General features: G+C 32.8%; 1 pseudogene; it reads right to left on the bottom strand.

Moving 5' to 3' along the window:
- Window positions 1-440: 440 nt before the first annotated feature.
- LOC121218134 (uncharacterized) lies at window positions 441-20,265 on the bottom strand (annotated as a pseudogene).
- Window positions 20,266-21,193: the final 928 nt, after the last annotated feature.

Genomic DNA, 21,193 nt, shown 5'->3' with positions numbered 1-21,193 from the left:
AAAATTTCTATTAAAATTCATTATCAAATTAAATTTTCTATTAAAATTTTAACTTTAAAACTAAATACAAAAATTAATGAATTTATATTTAGAATTTAAAATAATAAATTAATAACACAATTAAAATCCAAAAATTAAAACTCAAGTTATCTTAAATATTAAAATAAAAATAAAAATTTAGAATCAAAACTAAAATAAATAATATTAGATTAAATATAAAGATATCAATAAAATAAGATATTATAATGAAGTTAAGGTCTTAAATAACCATGTAAAATATAAGATTTGAATATCCATTCCCATGTAAAATATCAACATTGATTAAGATGCTAATGAATATTCTCTTTTCTAAGTCAAAATTATAATTCGTGTTTTTCTTCTTTCAACTCAAATAAAAATAAAATATTGAAAACAAAACAATTAAATAAAAAATAGAATAATTAGTTGACACGAGATTATTATTAAATATATGCAAATATGCAAGTATACTATTACAAAACAAGGTGTAGTTTTTGATCAACTAATTAGTTGATCCTACTGCAAGTTCTATCTATAATCTGCTTAACTAACATACAAACATATGGCACTCTAATACTTTTTTGCACATAAAATATCTGAAACTCACACCTGAATTCGAATTCAGAGCACGGTGTCGACTGCATGTTGATCAATATCATTCTTATTCGCTGCTGCAATGCCTCCCACATGCATTTGTAGAGGTAGGAGCCAGCCATTATGTGCCTTCTGCAAATTGTTCTTGGACCGCAATCTAGTGTAGTTGGTTTTTCCTGTTCCATTTGCCACCAATCAAAACATAAAAGAGCTATATTATGGTAACTCCATCAGCTTACTCAGTAAATTATATCTCACATGTTTCAAAGGTATGATTCAATCAGTGGGGATTCTAGTAAAATAACAGCCGTTGAGAAGGCAAATTGATGATAAATTAGATAGGAGTAGAGAATATATACTATATTTTATCTAAACAAATGTTCCTTTCTTCAAATATATTGGAATAAATAATGATTAATTTGCATCATCAACGTTAGTGAAAATCCATAAAGAAAAAAAATGATAGTTAGAATGAAGCATGAGTTATTGATGAGAAATTACAATAAAGAGTAGTTTTGGAGTGAATTAGTTTATGCTAGAAATAAATCATATTTCACTAGATATGGTAATCAGTATATCCCTTTGACACATTTAGATGTTCATATCATGTTGTATTTTAATCGTTTTTCTTATATATGGTATCCAAAATTATCAAATATAATGTTTACTACAATGTTGAATTAGACGGCAATAATATTAACTCAGAAATTCATGATGACTATAAAATTTTGCTTCGCGGTCCAGAACTGACAAAACATATCGCAAAGCACTGAACAGTGGAAAAAAAAGAAGGAAAGAAATACGTTTTCTACTAATTTTCTTCCTATCAGGCCATGGTGGATGGTTTAGACAAACTGGAGGTTACCTTGTGTCTGCGCATTAGATTTGGCGACCTTATCTCTCCACCCTTTCTGACGAGATCTTATTTCCCACATTGCTGTCAATTTCATTTGAGCCGACAGTGCTTCTTCAGCTTTCTCCCTTACTTCTTCACACGTCTCCATACCCAAATTGCATTTGTCCGCTTCCTTTTGATATTGTGATGCTAACTTCTTATCCTCGAGTAAAAAAAAACATTTATGTAAAAAACTATAACAATTAAGCATTAGTGACATACAACTAATGATTAAAATGAAATAAAACATATATGTAACAAATAAATTGTTGGTCAGAAAAAGTTGTAAAAAATGAAAAAAGAAATGCAGTCAACTGGCTCACTGTAAACTTAACTGCAGACTTTGAATATGCCATAAAACATAAATAAAACCCAAAATCACCAATATCACCCTAAAATGAAATCATTTGCTAGATGAAGGCAGTGGTTTTTGTTAATGCAATACAAAGGGTTATTACATTTAATGTTACATTCACATCCAAATTACTCTCGGATAAAAAATACCACAACATTAATTATCAAGCAATTCCAACCAAATCAGTTCATCATGCATACCAAAGCCAGAGTTACTACTTTATCTTATGTAAGTGTTATTTCACAATATCAGTCATTTGCAATCAATCTTAAAAACATGGCTCGGTTATGCAATTGTTAGACAGCATCCTGGTAAAAAAAACATTGTTACATTAGCAATCAATCATTATTGGAGACAAAACAAAAGTGAAAATCATGTGATTAGCAATCAAACTTTGTTACATCAGCAATCAATCATTATTGACGAGGGGTGGCTTAGGGAAATCATGTGATTAGAGAGTATAACAGCAAAAAAACAAAAGGATAAGAAAAACTATGGAATATACTTGTCTCATATAGCATCATATAAGGCATAACATCTGTTAAAATAAAGTTGACACCTAAATGAAAGCGATAGCAGCAACAATGGTGAAAAAACCCAGCAGAGAGGGCTGCTGTCATGCTAAAATTAGAGGTGATCTAAAAGGCATAGAAAATCAAATGTAAAATTTCTTTGTATTAAGTTACTTAGTCCCATATTCCAATAAATACATCCATCCATGACAAAGAAACAGGAAATTAACCTGTAAAGGAAGCATTGCTCAGTCCTGCATTAATTAAAGATAGAACCATAAAATTAGCTTAATTCTGCTGGGCAAAATTGTCAAAGATCAGATAATTAACATTTCCAAATGGAAACTTGGAACTTTGCAGGGCAAATAGCATAGAGAATGCTAATACAAAGCAACAAACATAATAGAAAGAAAGACTAACAACAGCTTGCCATGCATGTAAGCATTCATAAAACATGCATGAGTTTCAACTTTCAATAATTAGCTGCATAACTACCAAGCAAAGCCCCATAGCCAAGGATATGGTGTTCTATTAATTGATAACAGAAACAACATTGATAAAAATGCTAAGTGAAAATAGCATGCCTTTGGGGGAAAATTCGCACGAAGAATAAATGCTTCCTAGAATTTACATAGGAGTAATGGGTTATCATAATATTGCAAAGCTCATCCATTGTAAATTAAAATTAGGCAGTAACTAATTGAAAATTCGATGAACAAAAAAAGAGGGGAAATCATTATTTTGCTGGCACACTTTTATTGAATGTGCCAATGATATTTCAACATACTTGCTCGTTAAGTGTTGAAAAAGTTTTGCCCATATCTTAGTCCAAAATAAACTCATATAAAGTGTGTATGAATCAACTATAATATACTTAAAGTATAAGCATTGTAACTATAATCCAAAAGTAAGAATTATTTTTGATATTTTTGGCTTGAGATGCCATTGTATGAATTTTATAATCAAACACGTAGATATAAAGCTTCTGAACAAACACGTAGGCATATATCTTAAGGGAAAAGCTTATGAACAAAGACGTAGATATCCTAGGAGAAACTACATAATTACACTGTTCTTTCTAAAAAGGCAAAAAGAAAAATCTTTAACTAAAAGTAAATATCAACTCAAAATCACTAACATATTTAAGTTTTCATCGTTTAAAATAAAAAAAATACCAAAAACTTTTATTAATCACTAAGTTGTTAAACTCATTACTGTGCATCATTCAAAAATTCTCCATCCTACACTTATTCTACATTTAATTTTTTTTTTATGAAATTTAATTTTTTTTCATAAAGCAATTTTAAAACGTCAAATCTCTAGTCAAATTATGTTACATCTAAAACATATTTTACTCCTTAATAGATAATCAATTGTATGTACTTTGAAGCTCATTAAAAGAATTTAACAACCCAACCCAAGACTTAAACGGAAACTTATACAAAATTTTTGAATAATTTAATAATTTAAACAAAAAATTTAATTTTAACATTATAATTTTTCAAAATTAAATAATTTAAATAAAAAATTAGAAGTATCAATCAGTGTCAATACAGTTTAACTATTAAAATTAAATAATTACTAATAATTTAATAACCTTCAATATAATTTACCCAAACAAACCTAAAATAACATACATCTATAATGACTTGAACCCGAATTTGAAACTCAAATCTAAATCACTTCAAATCTAAAATAAATCAAAACTTAAATCCAACTTAATTGAAAATAAGTTGAATCTAATATAATTCGAATAAATTAATCCTAAATAGGATAACGATTTGAATCTAAAACATGACGAAACCTAAAATAGGTCCAAACTTCAAACTAACTTTAGAAATTCTAAAATATGTATTAATTAACCCACTAAAAATATAACCAGACGTATGAAGTTTTGCTTCCTCTGCCCCTACCTTGAAGATTGTTCTAAGCACTATAAACTGATTAATTAAAAAGGCAATAATGAAGAAGTAGGTATGGAAACTGATTAATAAGTATCTTTGACCACTGATTAAAAAATAAAGCAGCAAATCCAACTTTCAGCCATGGTTAAACATCACAGAGCAACGATGGAAATATTTACAAGCAAACGACACTATCTTTACGTAATGGAGGCTGAAAGAGCTAGTGACTCCATGTTTCCAACCATCTTTATATAAAGCTATACCTAACACAGTAATGGGTGAACATTTGAAGAAAACTCAGTTACCCCATTCCATGATAAGGTATTTTTATGCCGCCTCGGCAAAGCCAACTCTCTCTTTACCGAAATCGAACACGGTGTGGTAGCGGCCCATGAAAACATCTCACGAATATACTAATTAGAAAAATTATAATTTGACCATTAGAAAAATTACCAGAGGGGTCCACGAGGAGGAGGAACATCTAAAGCAGTAAAGCCACTGATGCACTGAGCTTGAGGACCTTCACCCACCTTGAGAATATACTGATTGCACCAATAGAGATTTAATTAACATCAGTAGGACAAGTTTTCAACTATTGATATAGTACAAACACAAAATGAGGATCGATTTTACCTCTTCAAGGTAAAGTTCAAAAACTTTGTCATCGATAGTGAAGGAAACAGTTGGCATGGACGATAGACTTCCACATCAACAGCAGATTCTCCCATCGGACTCGGCATACGGTCACATAGCTGCATAAGTATCAAATTGAAGAAAAAATCAGACATTGGAAGGAATGCACTCACGAATTATTCAATAAGCATCGAGTCTATTATGTTACCTGATTGACGTAGTTCAATATGATGTCTTGAGTCTGATTCTGCTTTAATTGCTCTTTTGGTCCTCAGCCGTACAAATCTTGGGAGGATCCGAAGCAGCTGCAGGATGGCTTCAGCATATGAGATCGAAAGACATGATTCCCTTCCCCCTCCCCCGATAGACGCAAAAGGAAGAGGCTAGGGTTTTAATTGAACGTTGAAAAGGAAATTGGAAAAGTCAAATTGCACGCCGCGTCTCTTCCGTTGGTTGAGATTAAAGGTGGGTAGGCATGAAATCTTCAAGAGAGAAAATTTATGAGAAGGGGATTTTGATCGGTGAAACCAAAGGGAATAGAATCAAGGTTTTTAACAGCGTAAAATTGGGGATTTAGGGGAGGGGGTGAAAATAAAACGACGCCGTTTCGATGTAAAGTTTTTTACGGCATTTTTACAAAAACGCCACTATATCTCAATTTTTTATGGCATTTTTTACGAAAAACGCCACTATAGCTCAACTTTTTGCGGCGTTTTCACTAAAAACACCACTATTGCTCAATTTTATTTTTTTTGTCATTTTTAACATATTTTTTCTATTTTTTTCTTTTAAAAATTTTTTTGCTGAGATTATATTTTTTGGAATTTTTATTTTTTTAAATTTTGAATATTGATCTTTTTAACTGAAATATGGACAAAAATATTAAATATTAAAATTTTAAGTTTGTAAGTTTTTAAGTTTTTAAGTTTTTAAGTTTTTATTTTCAATTTTCAATTTTCAATTTTTTTGAAGATTTTTATCATTTTTAAATTAACATATAAAAAAATAGTATCATGTCATGTGAATTACCTTGTAAGTTTTCACGTCAATATCATTAAAAAATGAATTTTACAATTACATTCCTATTAAAAATGAGATTTAACATTTTTTAAAAAGTGGAAGGTTTTGGTTCAAAAAATAAGAATCAAATTGATAAAAAAAATATAAATATTGAAAGTTAAAATTTAATTACCATGATCAACTCTTTTAGGAATTAAATTAATAGATGGGAATGGCATGGTCTAGTATTGTTTAAAGGATTTCTTTTTTCTTTCTTTTTTCATCAACATTATTCTTTTAAGTATGGTTTGCATTAGTTGTTTAGATTTTTATACAAATGGCATTTAATTATATGTTATATCAATAATTGTGTTAATAATTTACAAGAACTATATCAAATTAAAGTTCATGTATGCTTTTGGGATTTAACCCATTTTGATATATATATTTTTTTAAAATAATAATTTATATTTATCTTATTTAGATTTATATTATAAAAAAATCCAAGATACACAAGTTATAAGTAGTTCACCATATTTACTACTAATCCTAAAAATTAAACCCTAAACCACAAACACCAAACCTAAAAACTCAAACCATAAACCCTAAATCATAAACCATAAAAGTTACATCCTAAACCCTAAATATATATTACAAGGGACAAAAGTAATTAAAAAAGAATCTTATTACTAAAACCATGAACATTACTAAAACCCTAACTATAAAACAATAAACCCCAAACCCCAAACTTTAAACCATAAACCTTGAACTCAAAACTCTAATCACAAAATAATAAACATTATATCATAAACCCTAAAATCCAAAACCACAGACATTAAACCTTAAATCATAAAATAATTTTTTTGCGGCGTTTTTCGAAAAGCGCCTCTAATACCAGTAAAGCTCGTAAGTTTTTTGCGACGTTTTTTAAAAAGCGCCGCTAATGCTCGATCTTTAGCGGCGTTTTCAAAAAAGTGCCGCTAATGCTCGATCTTTAGCGGCGTTTTCTTACTAGCGCCACTAATGTACAACTTTTATGGCGTTTTTAGTTCAAGTGCCGCTAAAAATGCCTCTAAAAGGCTATTTTGCTGTAGTGTGTGTTACCACAATTCAGAATTTTTCGAACCTACTTCGAACCAAAATTCACATTATACCCTCAAAACTTCTAAACTTAATTTTGGGGTGTTTTAGGGAGGCTCTTCTTATTGGGACATCTATAATAAGAACATTGAAGTCTGAATTGGCTTGGACTACAAAGGAAGAAAAGCATACAAATGTCAATTCAAAAACACTGCATGCTATTTTTTGTGGAGTAGATAGACAGGAATTTAAAAGAATATCTAAATTCACTACTTCTAAGGATGCTTGAGAAATTCTGAAGACTGCTCATGAAGGAACCAATATAGTTAAGAAGTTTATTGTTCAGACTAAGCACCAAGTTCGAAATCTCAAGGATTCAGGAGAATGAAACAATTGGTGAGTTCTATGTTGAACTTTGTGACATATTCAATCAAGCTTTTGCCCTTCATAATGAGTATTCAAACTCCAAACTAATGTGTTGAGATCCTTGCTCAAAAGTCTTGTCATCAAAGTCACAACCATTAAAGAGTTAAAAAGACATTTATAACATGAGGATCAATAAGTTTATTGAGTCCTTTTAGACTTTTTAAATCAATCTTGAAGAATCAGAAGGACCAAATCCAAGGGTGAAAAAAGCATTGCTTTACAAGTGGTAAACATAGTGCCCAAAAGTATGACATCTATTGTTTCACACTAAGAAAATGATAGATTTTTATTTTTAATTAGATTGAAATTTTATTAGGGAAAAATGGGCTAAATTGATTAATATAATTAAAACAAAGGGTTAATTGGTTCAAAATTTATGATTACGCTCGTAATCTAAGACAACCTAATTAATAGGTCATAATGGGGTTATATCATAAGATTACAACATCTTGACAATATTTGGGAACACGAGAATATGGGGTGGCTACAATGTTGAGAATCCAAACAACATAATGTTATCCTGAAATGTAACATTATGAGTTGTTATGTGAGATTCGAGCAATCAAAAACGCCCTTAGGCTTAAGAAAGATGTAGTGATTTGCTTGGTTCTTTTAACAAAGATTAGCCATTTGTTTTTTAAAATGTTTAAATGCAAAATTGGCCATTAAAGTATATCATTTTTCCCACTTAGGTACCTAAAGTCTGTTTTTGTCAAAAGTGGTACCTAAACTATCAATTTTACCATTTTACCCCAAATCACAATATCAAACCAATAAAAACATGACACATGGCACATTTTTATTTGATATCATACACTTTTGGGGTAAAATGAGACGAAATTGGAAGTTTAGATACTACTTTTGCGAAAAAGTACTTGTACATAAGTAGGGAAAATGGTATACTTTAAAGGCCAATTTTGTAATTAAACATTTTTTAAATAAAGGGTTATTTTCGTGCCATTAGCGAAGAGACACCCTTCCTATCGTATGACATTTGGGACTTTAGCAAGTGGCAATGACCCTACTCAGAGTTCACTTTACTTTTGATTTGCTTGTAATCTACCTTTTTAACTTATCATTATTAACTTCTTAATCTTGAATTTACCACATATTGACTTACTAAATCAAGAAGGTCAGACTGTTGACTTGACTTGGGCTGAACAAGTGTGAAGCCCAAAGGGAAAAGTGAAGATAGGCCCAGAGCACTACCGGTTTTGAAACCAAAGAGGGCAGCAAAGTAGTTTAAGGATTAGAAAGTAGTTTAAGGATTAGACTTGATTAGACCAATGTTGGCCCAGATGCATCCTAGTGAACAAAAAGGAGCCCAAGGACAGTGTTATGATGACAAGTGTGACACATGGGGTTGGAGCCTGGCTCCACTCCAGTTAAGCTTCGGAGCCTAATGCTGAATGAAAATGTAATCTCATTATGTTGAAGCGGGGAGTGCAGGAAAAAGGTGGCCTTCAAACCAAGCTCCCCCTACTTGTTTATGTTACTGAGTGGGTGAATGGGGTCCCCATAAGGCTTTCAAAGTGAATCATTTATTTGACAGACATGAACTTCAGTTAAAAACTTTGAAAAGACCAATCAAAACATCCTTGCTGTTTCAAAGATATTTTTATGTGGTATGGAACTAATGAGATTTACTCATTAGAATCTGACAGATAATGTGAAAAAAGGGTTCACTGTGAAAAAGTAAGCAATCATGTTAAAGAGTAAGACAGACAATTAATTTTTCCCTCATCCTTGAGACCATCCCCAGACTCAAAGAGTGAGCATGCTTCTACCAACGTCTTAAAATAATACTAAAATCCTACTCAAGTTTCTATCCTGCTATAATATTTCACTAGGTTGTAATGATTCCAAGTGTAGAAATTCATAAAGGTATACAGGGTATAATTGTAAAGCATGTGGGGGACACATTACTGCTAGCTACATCAACATCATATGTACATAAACAATTGTAATAGTGACAGCGATTATAATGATTGATATATAAGACTACTGTTAGCTACAACATCAACATCATATATGAGTATATACAAACAAGAGTAATAGTGACAGATTGTAATAATGACAAAATAATTTTTTTTAGTGTATGTTTGGATATACAGTATTATAATGGCTGCTTCAAAGGGTAGACATATTTTGGTAATAGGCTCCAAAGTTCATGCCTAGTCCCACGCTGTAGTGCTCCCTACTTCACTCGGGCAGAGTTAAAGAAAAGGAAGAAAATGGCCCAACCTCTCAAGCCTTGACTGTGAAGCTGGGGTACTTATCAATTCATTAGGGGGGTGAGAGAGGGGTGTGCTTTTGACCACTTCTTTTTCAGTGACTCCATTTCTTTATACAATCAGGAGGCAGAAGAATATTAGATTGAGGGATCTGAATTCAGAAAGAGGAATGAAAAGAGGTGTCAAGTCACAGTTTCGGTATAGAGTAGAGTTGGGGGGGGGGGTTGCAACTTTGCAAATCTCTGCTATATTTTTGTGTTAGGTGAGCTGTTCTATGAACACATCTTTATTGAAAGTAGCTAAAGAGTGAGACACCATTTCAGAGTGACAGAATGTAAATTCATCTTCAATTCCTCCTTTGCCAGATCCCACTTCGCAGATTTCTGTTACAAAATATAAAAAATTTGCCCTTTTTGGGTATTCTCAATAGTGCTCCCATTTAATGAATGTAACAGTGCAAAGATGTTTATATGATTGGGAGATTGACTCTTGGCTCTTTAAAGATAGTAGACGATTAGCATTCATGTCCCTTCAAATTGAAATTAATTAGAGTATAACTGTGTACATTATAATTATACCAGATGGAAACAAATGGATCAAGGCCCCATGTTAGGGGTATGATTTGGATTTAATATGAAATGAGAATTCTAGCATTAATGATAACATCTACTATGGGACCATTAACTACATATAATTCTTGTGATTTGTTTTAGCATATGGACTGGAAGTAGGTAGTAGTTTATCATCTTATCACTCTAACAACCCAATTCATTAGTTGTTCTTATATTTTTTAAATTCATCATATTTGCTAGACATCCTTTTATTATGCACCAAGGGAAGAGAGCAATCAAAGTTGGCACAACATTTTATTTTCTGCCAAACACTGACATTTCAGGCATAATTAAATGAGTCAAATGTTAACTTTGACCTCATATGTACCCTTATTTCAGGGTTACTCACCCTTTTTTTGTTTTATTAAAACAAGATAAGGAATTCGACTTCCACTTAAACTTAAATTTCAAATTAAATCTTTTCTTTGCCATTCAAATAAGCATACTTTGAACCAATCAATTAAGCTTTCCTCCATCCTAACTAGCTACCTCTAATCATACAATAGGAAAAATAAGTGAAAGTAAAACAATAAGAAGGGAATTAAGTGAAGGAAGGCGTAGGATATGGTAAAAGTATTTTTCTAGGTTAGAAATTAGATTACATTTTATTTTTTCTATTTAAAAATTAAATAAATTAGTTTTTATACATTAAATAAAATAGCAAATTAATCTTTTAAGTTAAAAATTTCATCCATTAAAAACTGACATAGTTAACAAAATAATCAAATAATGACACGTGTCATGCTAATGTATAAGATTAGTTTTTAACTATAAAAATGAATGAAATTTTTAACAAAAGAACAAATTTACTATTTGACCTAACGTATAAGGTTTAATTTATTCCTTTTTAATAAAAAAATAAAATATAATCTAACTTCTAATATAACGATCTTCATAAAATAAAATATAATCTAACTTCTAATATAACGATCTTCATAGTACTTTTACCAATAAGATATATATGCATGGGAACATACACATGGACATATATGGTGGGGGAGGAGGGCATAGGATTCCCAAAACCTTTTCCTTTAACAAGAGAGTAGCAGCGTGCTTTAATTTATATTTGTAGAAAGATGAGTGAAGTAAAGATCCGGGCTAGGGTTGAAAAGGTGGCTCAAATATCTAACAAATGTGCCCACAAAAATGTAGGAATCCCAAGCAAATTGAACCCCCTACATGCACATAAAGCTATATATGGATAAAAAATAGTGCTGCATATGCTCCAAATTTTGTTCCACACGTGGGGCCTTTCCCCTCTCTTTTTTTTTCTTCCTTTACATGAGATCAAAGAATATTTTCCTCCCACTCAAGAATATGGTTCAATAACAACAAAATTTGTCATTTCACATAAAAGAAAAAGAAGGGAAAGAAATAAAAACCCTAAAGAAGAATAGTGTACCTTGACTATGTTACATTGTAATATCATGCTTCATTTTAAGTTGAAGAATATATTGACCAACAAAGCTGATTTCAACATGCACTTTTATCAAGCCTAGCTGCTCATTTATCTATTCCATTGGCCACATATGATTATAGGTGTTTTAATTAATGAAACAAAACCTGATTATTTATCAAAGGGGAGAACCTTATCATAATACCAAGGGAAGATGAGAGGGGAAAAAAACACACTAAATAATAAAAATTCATCTTGATAACCCCATACTCTTGTTTCTTGGAGGTGATCCTAATTAACAATTGGACTTTATTTTTTGCATTTGATTTTATAAAAAAAATTAGCATTTTAATGTATTAGGTAACATGATTAATATTAAAATGAAAAAGGAAATTAATTTGTTATTGGAATAGGAGTTAAATAAGGAGATACCAAAACTATAAATCTTTAAGAAGAATGATTAAAATTAAAGTTAAAAAATGGTAGAAAGTGGAGTGTACTCTTTGGGTTAGCTTAGCTTTAATTTTGTAGGGTAAAAACACTCTTTTTTTTTTCCTGCCTACTTTTTCAACCCTCTTTTCTACTTTTAGATATAAGTCTTAAATTTGATTAGACGAAAAGAAATAATGAAGGTGGAGCGCTAAACAAATCCCAAATTCGGGGCCCTTTGAACAAAAGGAGAGATTAATTTTAGTGAAATCCCTCATCAATAGGTATATATTATGAGACAGTGCACAAACAACTAGACAAATTAGTAACTATTTAGCTAACCAAAAATAAAAATTTTAAAGACAACTTTGCACTGTATTCTACCAAAAAGGCAGCTCCGGCTAAAGTTGTCCCATTTACAAACTTTACGAAGAACAGTAGGAGCAAGCAACAATGAGTGAAAAGAAGATATGTCTATTAAATAAGAGGGAAATTTTAATTGGGGTTAGAAGTATATGATGGAGTAGGGTTTGAATTAATTAAGAGAAGGGTTTCTAGACCATCCTTTAACTTTTAAATTTGGGTCTCTCTCTTTTAGAAAAAATGGAAGTAAAATGATCAATGATGGACCCTTGGTATTGGAAAAATAGGGTGTAAAAGTTAGACTTTTTCATCTTAGGAGATACAACCAAATTTTATTACACCGCCCCAAAGTAAACCAAACTTATCAAACATTGTAGGCTCCTAATTACAACTTTTGAAATCATCACAGCTCAATCCTTGACATTCTATTTCTTCCTTTTTCCACCTACAATCTCATTGTTTAATAAACATCATCATTCAAAGTTATAGTATTGCTTAAAATACTTTTAAATTGGAAAATCAATTACATGATTTTGCAATACAGAGGTTATTAACAACAAAAAACAGGCCATGATAAGCTCATTGAATATATTTGTACTTAATCATTCTTAATTTGCCTTTATGGTGGATGAGAAATGGGGGAGCTTATAAAAGGCCCACGTGATTTTAAATTTACAGTGTTATTAGAGGAAAAAAAAAAAGAGAAAGGGATGATTAAAAAGGGAGGAGGGAGCGGATGAGACACATGGCTCACAGCAATTGATTGTGTGAGCGCTCTACTTGGCTATCATGAAAGAGTTCATCAAAAGAAGATGAAAACTAAGACCCCACACGCCACCCTCACATCTTATCAAATATCAATCTCTTTGGGAACTTGGGCCTCTCTTCGCAAACCTCCACTACCTTCATCATTTTTTTTATCTTCATTAACATTTTCATTTAACAGATTAGTGCAATTTATCATTACATCTTGAATTTAATATATTACTTATCTTGTAAATTTTTTTTCCTTTTGGTTCCTAGGAATAGTAGTGCATGCATTTGGAATGATGGTGTATTTGCCTAGCTAGCATTTTCCTCTTCTCTAGATCACTTAATATCATGCTCTAGTAAATTATACTATCACTAATTTTAGGCTTAGAGACCATTATATATTGTATTCTTTGTTAGATTGTGTTATATGGCGAAGTTCATTGTATATCCGCAAGAAATTTAATAAATGTTTTTTAATAGAGTCAACATCTCAACAAACTATGCATGTTCAACCTACTAATTTGCGAACCCTAACCTGACGAACCTCATCTCTACTAAGTACACACAAGGTCTACATGAGAGCTCAAAGTCATTGATTATCAATTGTCCTAAAGCGTCTTATCTTAATATACAATATCATTATAACTACGAAGAAGATCAAATTGGTCACATGTCAGTAATCCTTGGACACATAATCAAGTTAGTCTCCCATTATAAAAGACCCTATGCAATAGCTCATAAAGATTCTCTCACATATCCTCCTCCTTCTCTCCCCAAAACATTCCCATAAAAAAACCCCTTGCTCCAGTTTATCAATAGTTGAACCACCACTCCAACCACTATCTTCTCTCCCTTGTTAATCCTACTGTCAACATATTGGTATTGTAATAATAAATTAAATACAATTAACAAAGAATAGTGGTTTCCTGTATTATTAAAGGATCCACTGTACATAGTTAGACCAGTCAAATTATTCCTGCAAAATCGATTGAAGGTTAGCCATGCCATAGAAAATTTCATAAACCAATCTTTTTTGTTAGGGACCCTGTTGCATTTAGTTATGCCAATATCTTGAGACTACTAATAATTCCCTTATGGCCGATCAAAGTTTTTATTATACTCTAGTAATCAAGTTGATATCTAACCAAATCTCTTTAGCATGACATTGTGGGGATTGAAACTTTGAAGTTGCCTTTGGCCCTCTCCTGCCCAGATCCCATCAATCTCAATCATTCTACTTATTCAATCGACCATCTATAAATCGAATAAGAGACGTACATTTTTCACTTTTTGTCCCAACTGTTTTAAGTACATTTACATTTTTATCTTTTAAAATATAATATGTGATAAACCTATCCTTAATTAGTGATGTGAGATTTGCCTTCTTAATAATGATATCTAGAGTAGAAATTTTTCATGTTAATTGAGATGTGGCAAGCTATAAGTCTAGAATTATCTAAGATAATGCGCCAAGAAATTACAATATTACCTTGGTAATTATATAGCCAACAAAGAGGGATATATAAAGTGAAATCTAATATATAGATATAGGTGTAGGTGTCGAGCCAAGACAAGAGATTGATCTAAACGACTAAAGTTTAATATTTCATTCTCAATCAAAAGCCAAAAACTGACAAAATTAAGGCATAATGGGAGGGGAAAGGAAATGAAGTGTGAAGTGTGAAGTGTTTTTCTTTTTGAAAATAAGGAGGGGCTATGGTCTATAGGGCAGCCTAATGATGGTTGCTTTGGGTGTGTATATACTATTTGCTTTGTTAATTTTTTGAAAGCTTTTAAAAGTAGGTGTTTTGATAAAGAAAGAGGGTTTAAGAGTGGGAAAGCGAATAGAAACTTTTGCATAGGGTTCCACAAGGTCGGTCTTTTTTTGGGTCGTCTTGCTCTTTGATGGCTGCCTGTGGGACAAATATCACCGACTCCGTCCACTCTCCCTCTCCACTTCCCCTACCTTCCTTTACATTTCCCCGTATAAGGTAAAACTACTATAGAAGTCCTCCGTTAGAAATTAAATTGCATTTTTTTCTTTCTATTTAAAATATGGACAATTCAGTTCTAATACATTAGATTAAAAAGCAAATTAATCATTTTCTATTAAAAATTTCATCTATTTGTGCTCTTGAAAATTGGCATACCTTGACGAAATAACAAAACAATGACATGCCATATGTACTTCATACTAACGTACAATGAAAAATTTTTAATAACAGAAATGAATGAAATTTTTAACAGAACTAAATGACAAATTTTTAATAGCAGAAATGAATGAAATTTTTAATAGAAGAACTAATTTACTCATTAATCTAATATGTAGAAAGTAATTTGCCCACAAAAATCTACATATATAACAATGTTTCGACTAATTTACCAATAAATGCCAAAAAAAATGTGAATAGGCCGATTTTAGGAAAAATTACGGGAATAAGCTATTTTTTTAAAAAAGGCTTCCAAGCATTTTTCAGGTTATTTGTAGGAAAACGTTTCCAGCTAGGAGCGTTTTCAACGTGCTGTCTAGAAAACGCATCCAGCTGGAAGCGCTTTAAAAAATAACGGCTACTTTTCCAAAAAAATATTTAATTAGCCGTTGGACAGCCCCCCCAAATGGTCAAATTTTATTTTCTTATAACCCCCCATATCATTTTTTTTCCAATTCAATCTCAACTCTCTCTCGCATTCTCAATTCTCTCTCAAATTTCTCTTAATACCAACTTAAATTCACTTCTTCTTTTTTTGCTCTCTCTATTTTATTTCTTTTTTTATTTAAATTATCTTAATTTTTTTCTAATACAAATTATTTGGGTTTTTTTCAAAATTATCAATGGCAAATTCTCTAATCCATCATTATAAAAACCACATTTCCGTCGATCAATTGCAAATGGTAAGAATATTTCCTATTAAATTTTAATGTTGTATAATTTTTATATTTTTTATTATATTTGAATTTAATAGTTTGTATTTTTTTTCCTTGAATAGGCGGAAGACTAAATTTTTCAATCCAACATTCGTAATCTACCCGCTCCTCCATCACCCTTGATCTAATCGTACTTGAGAGAAGCCAATTTTTCATTCGTAGCCTTTGTAGGTAGTAGGTGTAAGTTGGACTCGACACTCGTAAGTGCATTGGTGGAAAGGTGGGTCCCGAGACGCACAGTTTCCATCTTTTATGCAGTAAGTGTACTATAACTCTAGAAGATGTGTAGTTACAACTTGGGTTACTAGTGGATGGGTCTGCAGTGATTGGGACTAGTCACACTGATTGGAAAAGCAATATGCAACAAACTTTTGGTAAAATGATTCCAAAGACAATTTTTGGAGGTCGGATAGAAATGGCTTGGTTAAGAAGAAAATCCTGTGAGCTTGATGAGGATTCGACTAAAGTCGAAAGAGAACAACACTCTTGAGCTTACATCCTTATGATAATTGAGGGTATCCTAATGTCAAATAAGTCACGAACTCTCATCCATTTAAGGTGGCTGTTGAAACTCGTCAACTTTAGAGAAGCAGGTGAACTCAGTTGGTGGGCTGGCGACCTTATACCGGGAGCTATGTCGGGTGACATAACCACAAAAAACTAAAATTGGTGGTTGCATGCTACTACTGTAGTTATGGATGCGGCATCGGCTGCAAAGCAAACTACCTTTACACGTTCCCATTTGTAACAAGGTAAAATTCATTAGATAATCTATTTACCATAATAAAATAATTTAAAGTTTAAATTATTTTGTTACGCGAGACTACCGAATGAGTTATGAGATATATGACTTCTGTTAGACCAATGATCTGAGGCAGAGGTAAGTATTTTTTTAATTTTTAAATATATAATATTAACGTATTTGATTTGAGATTTAATAGTATATATAACTAGTTTTTTATTATTTTAATATAGTTTAAATAGACATCATACGGGGATCCGACAATTTGAGAATGCATTCCATCCGAATTCCTTGTGAATCCTAACATCTAGCACGTGAAGGTGTCATTGGTAGTGTATGCTACAGTGGAGATACATGAGTCAGATAGGGTGTTGCGGTAATTCGGGTTCAAGCAATTGATTCTAGTGGCCATTAGGACCTCGATGATCTACATTCTATGAACTTGCAGGGAAAGCCAAATGAGAATTAGATTAGATTTCACGCCAAATATATCAACATATGGAATAATAGATACGAGTTTTTACCTCTTCACGAGGTCATTGTCGCTCCGGAGTTAGCTTACGATTCAAAGTACATGCCTTAGTTTAGGCTTCTTGGAAAGCCATACTTGTTGAGCAAAGAAGATAATAGTGGGCAACTGCATATGAGAGGCCACGAAAGCCATTGACATATCCAAGGTCTGATGATGTGGGTCTATCATCTGCACCTAAGCAAGAGCTGACACCGACATCGATGCTTATACCACCCCTTAGTCAGTATGTGTCATCCTATTCTAGTGCGTATGTGAACCCTATCATTTTCACACAAGTACCATATATTCCACCATATTTTTTGCTTCTACTTAGATGTTAGGTTTTGTTTCAAAACCTTCGTCCCTGGTATATTACACATTGATACTATCGACATTTCCGATGACGGTAATATATAAGTCATTCATGTTTCGACCAAGTCCAGTCAATATGTCACCGGTGTATGGAACACAATATAGTTATACCCTAAACTGATGGTGACGTAAACACCTTTGAGATTATTGTTCTATCAAGGAGGATCATCTTCCCAACCACCTATTCCTAGACTAGAGGATGCACGATGGAAACTGAAAAGCAATTAATCATAATCAACTACAGATGAAGGCAAAGAAGAGGAGAGGCCTACACCATAACCTGTGTCGGAGGTTTAACCAAGAAGGAATTCAGCTCGTAACCGCCAACCACCCAGATTTGGCACACATTCTGACACGGAATAATAGTTGATTTACTTTATTATTGTACTTATCATGTTAAAATTTCAATAAATATCAAACATGTTTATTGTATCGATGTCAAACATCCTTATTTTTTAAAATAAAAATTATTTTTTCATTAAAGTTGGCCTTTGTTATAATTTATTGATTTGTATTAAATAAAAAAATGTTCTTTTTCAAAGTACAACAAGTTGATTGCAATGAACAATTTAATAGATTTATTAATGAGGTGTTGTACTTGTATCATCCCTTCGATATGGACATGACGGCATTATATGCCTCGAGTTCCTACACCACTCACATAACTTTTGGTTGGTTTGACTTCTTTTAGATATCCATGTTGTCACGTATTCGAATGGACGTCGGTCAACCTTTTGATTGACGCAATGATCGATCAAGTAACAACTTGAATGGACACTCGGTATAGGTGGCAACCTATATTCATTTGGGACTAGTGGGAATATGTTTTTCCATATGTTGTACATATTTACTAGTTTGTGGACTTCGTCCACAAAACTCATTGGATCCAAACATACATTGCTACATGTTATAATTACATAAGCGCCTAGAAATCAAAGTGCGTCAAATCTCCCATAGTCATAGGTCCGGTTTCTGAGGTGTACACAATATGCTCCCCCAGCAATCCCTTGGTCAGGTCTATCGAGCTCTGCTACCTTAAACTATAGGTCTTCGCATGAGTGACACACTAGATGCATACAGTTCGCTCGTGTTATTGCCTTTCTAATTTCTTTCAAAACATCCTCACTCCAAACATGGCCGCCTTGCATTTGTCCAACGTAATCGCTACTTGCTTTGGAAAAAGTTTAGCCAAACGAAAGTATGTCTCTTTGACAACTGAGGTTACTGGCAAATGATGCGTTCCCTTCAAAACAGAATTGATGCATTCTGACAGGTTTATCATCATATGCCCATACCGTTGGCCTCCATCGTAGGATTATGTCTACTGTTCAAAGGGTATGTTGTAAAGGCAATCCGCCCCGTCATTGTTAATGGCTCGTAAGTTTCCTAACATTTCACAAAGCGGTCTTTGACGAGGTCATACCCTGTCGAGAGAAGTGAATAATAGTTTACCCATAATATGTAATATTTTCCCATCGATTAAATATCAAAGTATAATTAATAGTAGCAATTATATGCCCATGTTGAAGACATTTGTTCGCTGAGCAGTAGAGTCGTATTGTCCATGGTAATTTGACGCAACATGCCTTAGACAATACCTATGGTGTATGCGATCCCAAAGGTTCCATTGTCGTTTAATTGTAGCCAGTATTCCATGTCCATGATCGGAGATGACACAAATATTGGGTTGGAGGAAAACATGCCTCCTCGATCTAAATAAGAAGAAATCTCAATCATCTACTAACTCTCCAAGAGTGATTGCAAAAGCAATCAGCAAGACTTTTTTATTGTCATCCTATGCCATAGCCAACAACAACCGTTGGGTATGTCTCCCGTACATAAAAGTATCGTCGATTTGTACAAATGGCTTGTAGTACTAGAATGCCTCTGACATTGCTTGAAAGTCCAGAACAAAGGTTTGAACACTCGGCATCCATGATTTTCTATGCACATCTGTTGTCTCACATTGCACACTTTGCTTCAAACTTGTCAAATTAGGATTTAACCACGTGGAAGTTTACCCCATTTTTGATGTTGTGCCGTTTTACAGTGGCGGGAAAACCATTTTTGGTTGAGAACTCTTTCCCCACTTCTAAATCACCCAAAACTAATGAATAACTCGTGTGGCCTAACCTTCTGTATAGTAGTTTTGCAAACTCCAACCTATCCTCTACTGATAGGTCTACATTTTGCATGTGGGTTACGCCGTGAACCGTGGATCTTCTTTGGCATCATCACTAGAACATTTACCATCTGAGCCTCGATCTTCTAATTGAGTCGTTACCGACTATGGTTTAGAAAATAATGTAATTTCTAAACCATCGACCTCGGGCTCCTGAATTAGATCGGTATTAGAGTTAGTCCCATCTTCATTCTCAACCCCACCAACATCTATCTTATTGGATGTCCCTTCATCAGTGGACGTCGTAAAGAATATATCATCTCTTATTATATAATTATCGAAACATCCAAAATCACTTGTTGATTGCCAACCGTTAGAAGTTGATGCCATTTCCCTGTAAGTGTTCCTAGTGTTGAATATCGGCTAACTCAAGTTCAAATCCAAAACCACTAACTGAGTGTCGTGCAGAGGTGCTACTAGCAAACCCTAATTGTTAGGTGTTTTGGCTACCGCGGTTGAAATCTAGGGCCGAAATAAATGAGAATATTCCTATTGATGATTCTGGGATATCATATTGGGAACTTTCTAACAGAGCGGTGAACTTACCACACAATTGTGCTGTTGGACTCTCGTCTTGTTCTTCCGTTCTGGCCTTTCAAACAAGAACATATATCGACCTCCAAGGGCCTTCATCTTCATTGCAAACTCCGCATATAACTCGAGAAATTGTAATCCATTGTCAATATGTGTTTGGACCATCATCTTCAACCCTCTCGCACCTCTGATTTTGAAAGTGTCATATCTGACGGGGTCGACCGAAGCACAAAATTGATATTTAATGGATGATACTCTCATCTGGTTGGATCCAACAATTTTTCTCCTAATTCTTTTCTGAAGTTCTAGCAATTCTATGTTCTGGTTAAAAGTTAGTAGCGTTGTATTCTCTAATTAAAACAATGAAACCATTCTCGGTGTCACGCACTTCACCATTGTAGTAAACAATAGTATTAATTCATTCACTGTAACAGCCCAATTTTGGTGAAATCAGAACAGTTGTTCGGGACCACAAATCCGAGCCGAAAATAAAATTGTAACAACCCAATTTTGGTGAAATCGAAACAGTGGTTTGGGACCACAAATTCGAGCCGAAAATAAAATTTATTTTTATTTTATTTTATTATATGGTCCGTAATATGGTAGAAATGTCATGTGAAAATTTTGATAAGAAAATTTTACCAATTTTGTGTTTAATTACGAGAAGGACCAAATCGTATAAAATAAAAAAGTTGGATTCTAGTAGCTAGAAGGATCAAATAGC

The sequence above is a fragment of the Gossypium hirsutum genome, chromosome A03 (genome assembly GCF_007990345.1).
Source record: "Gossypium hirsutum isolate 1008001.06 chromosome A03, Gossypium_hirsutum_v2.1, whole genome shotgun sequence".
NCBI classification, from domain to species: Eukaryota; Viridiplantae; Streptophyta; class Magnoliopsida; order Malvales; family Malvaceae; genus Gossypium; species Gossypium hirsutum.
Note: the sequence above shows the minus strand (reverse complement) of the source record. Positions and strands in the feature narration are given on the sequence as shown.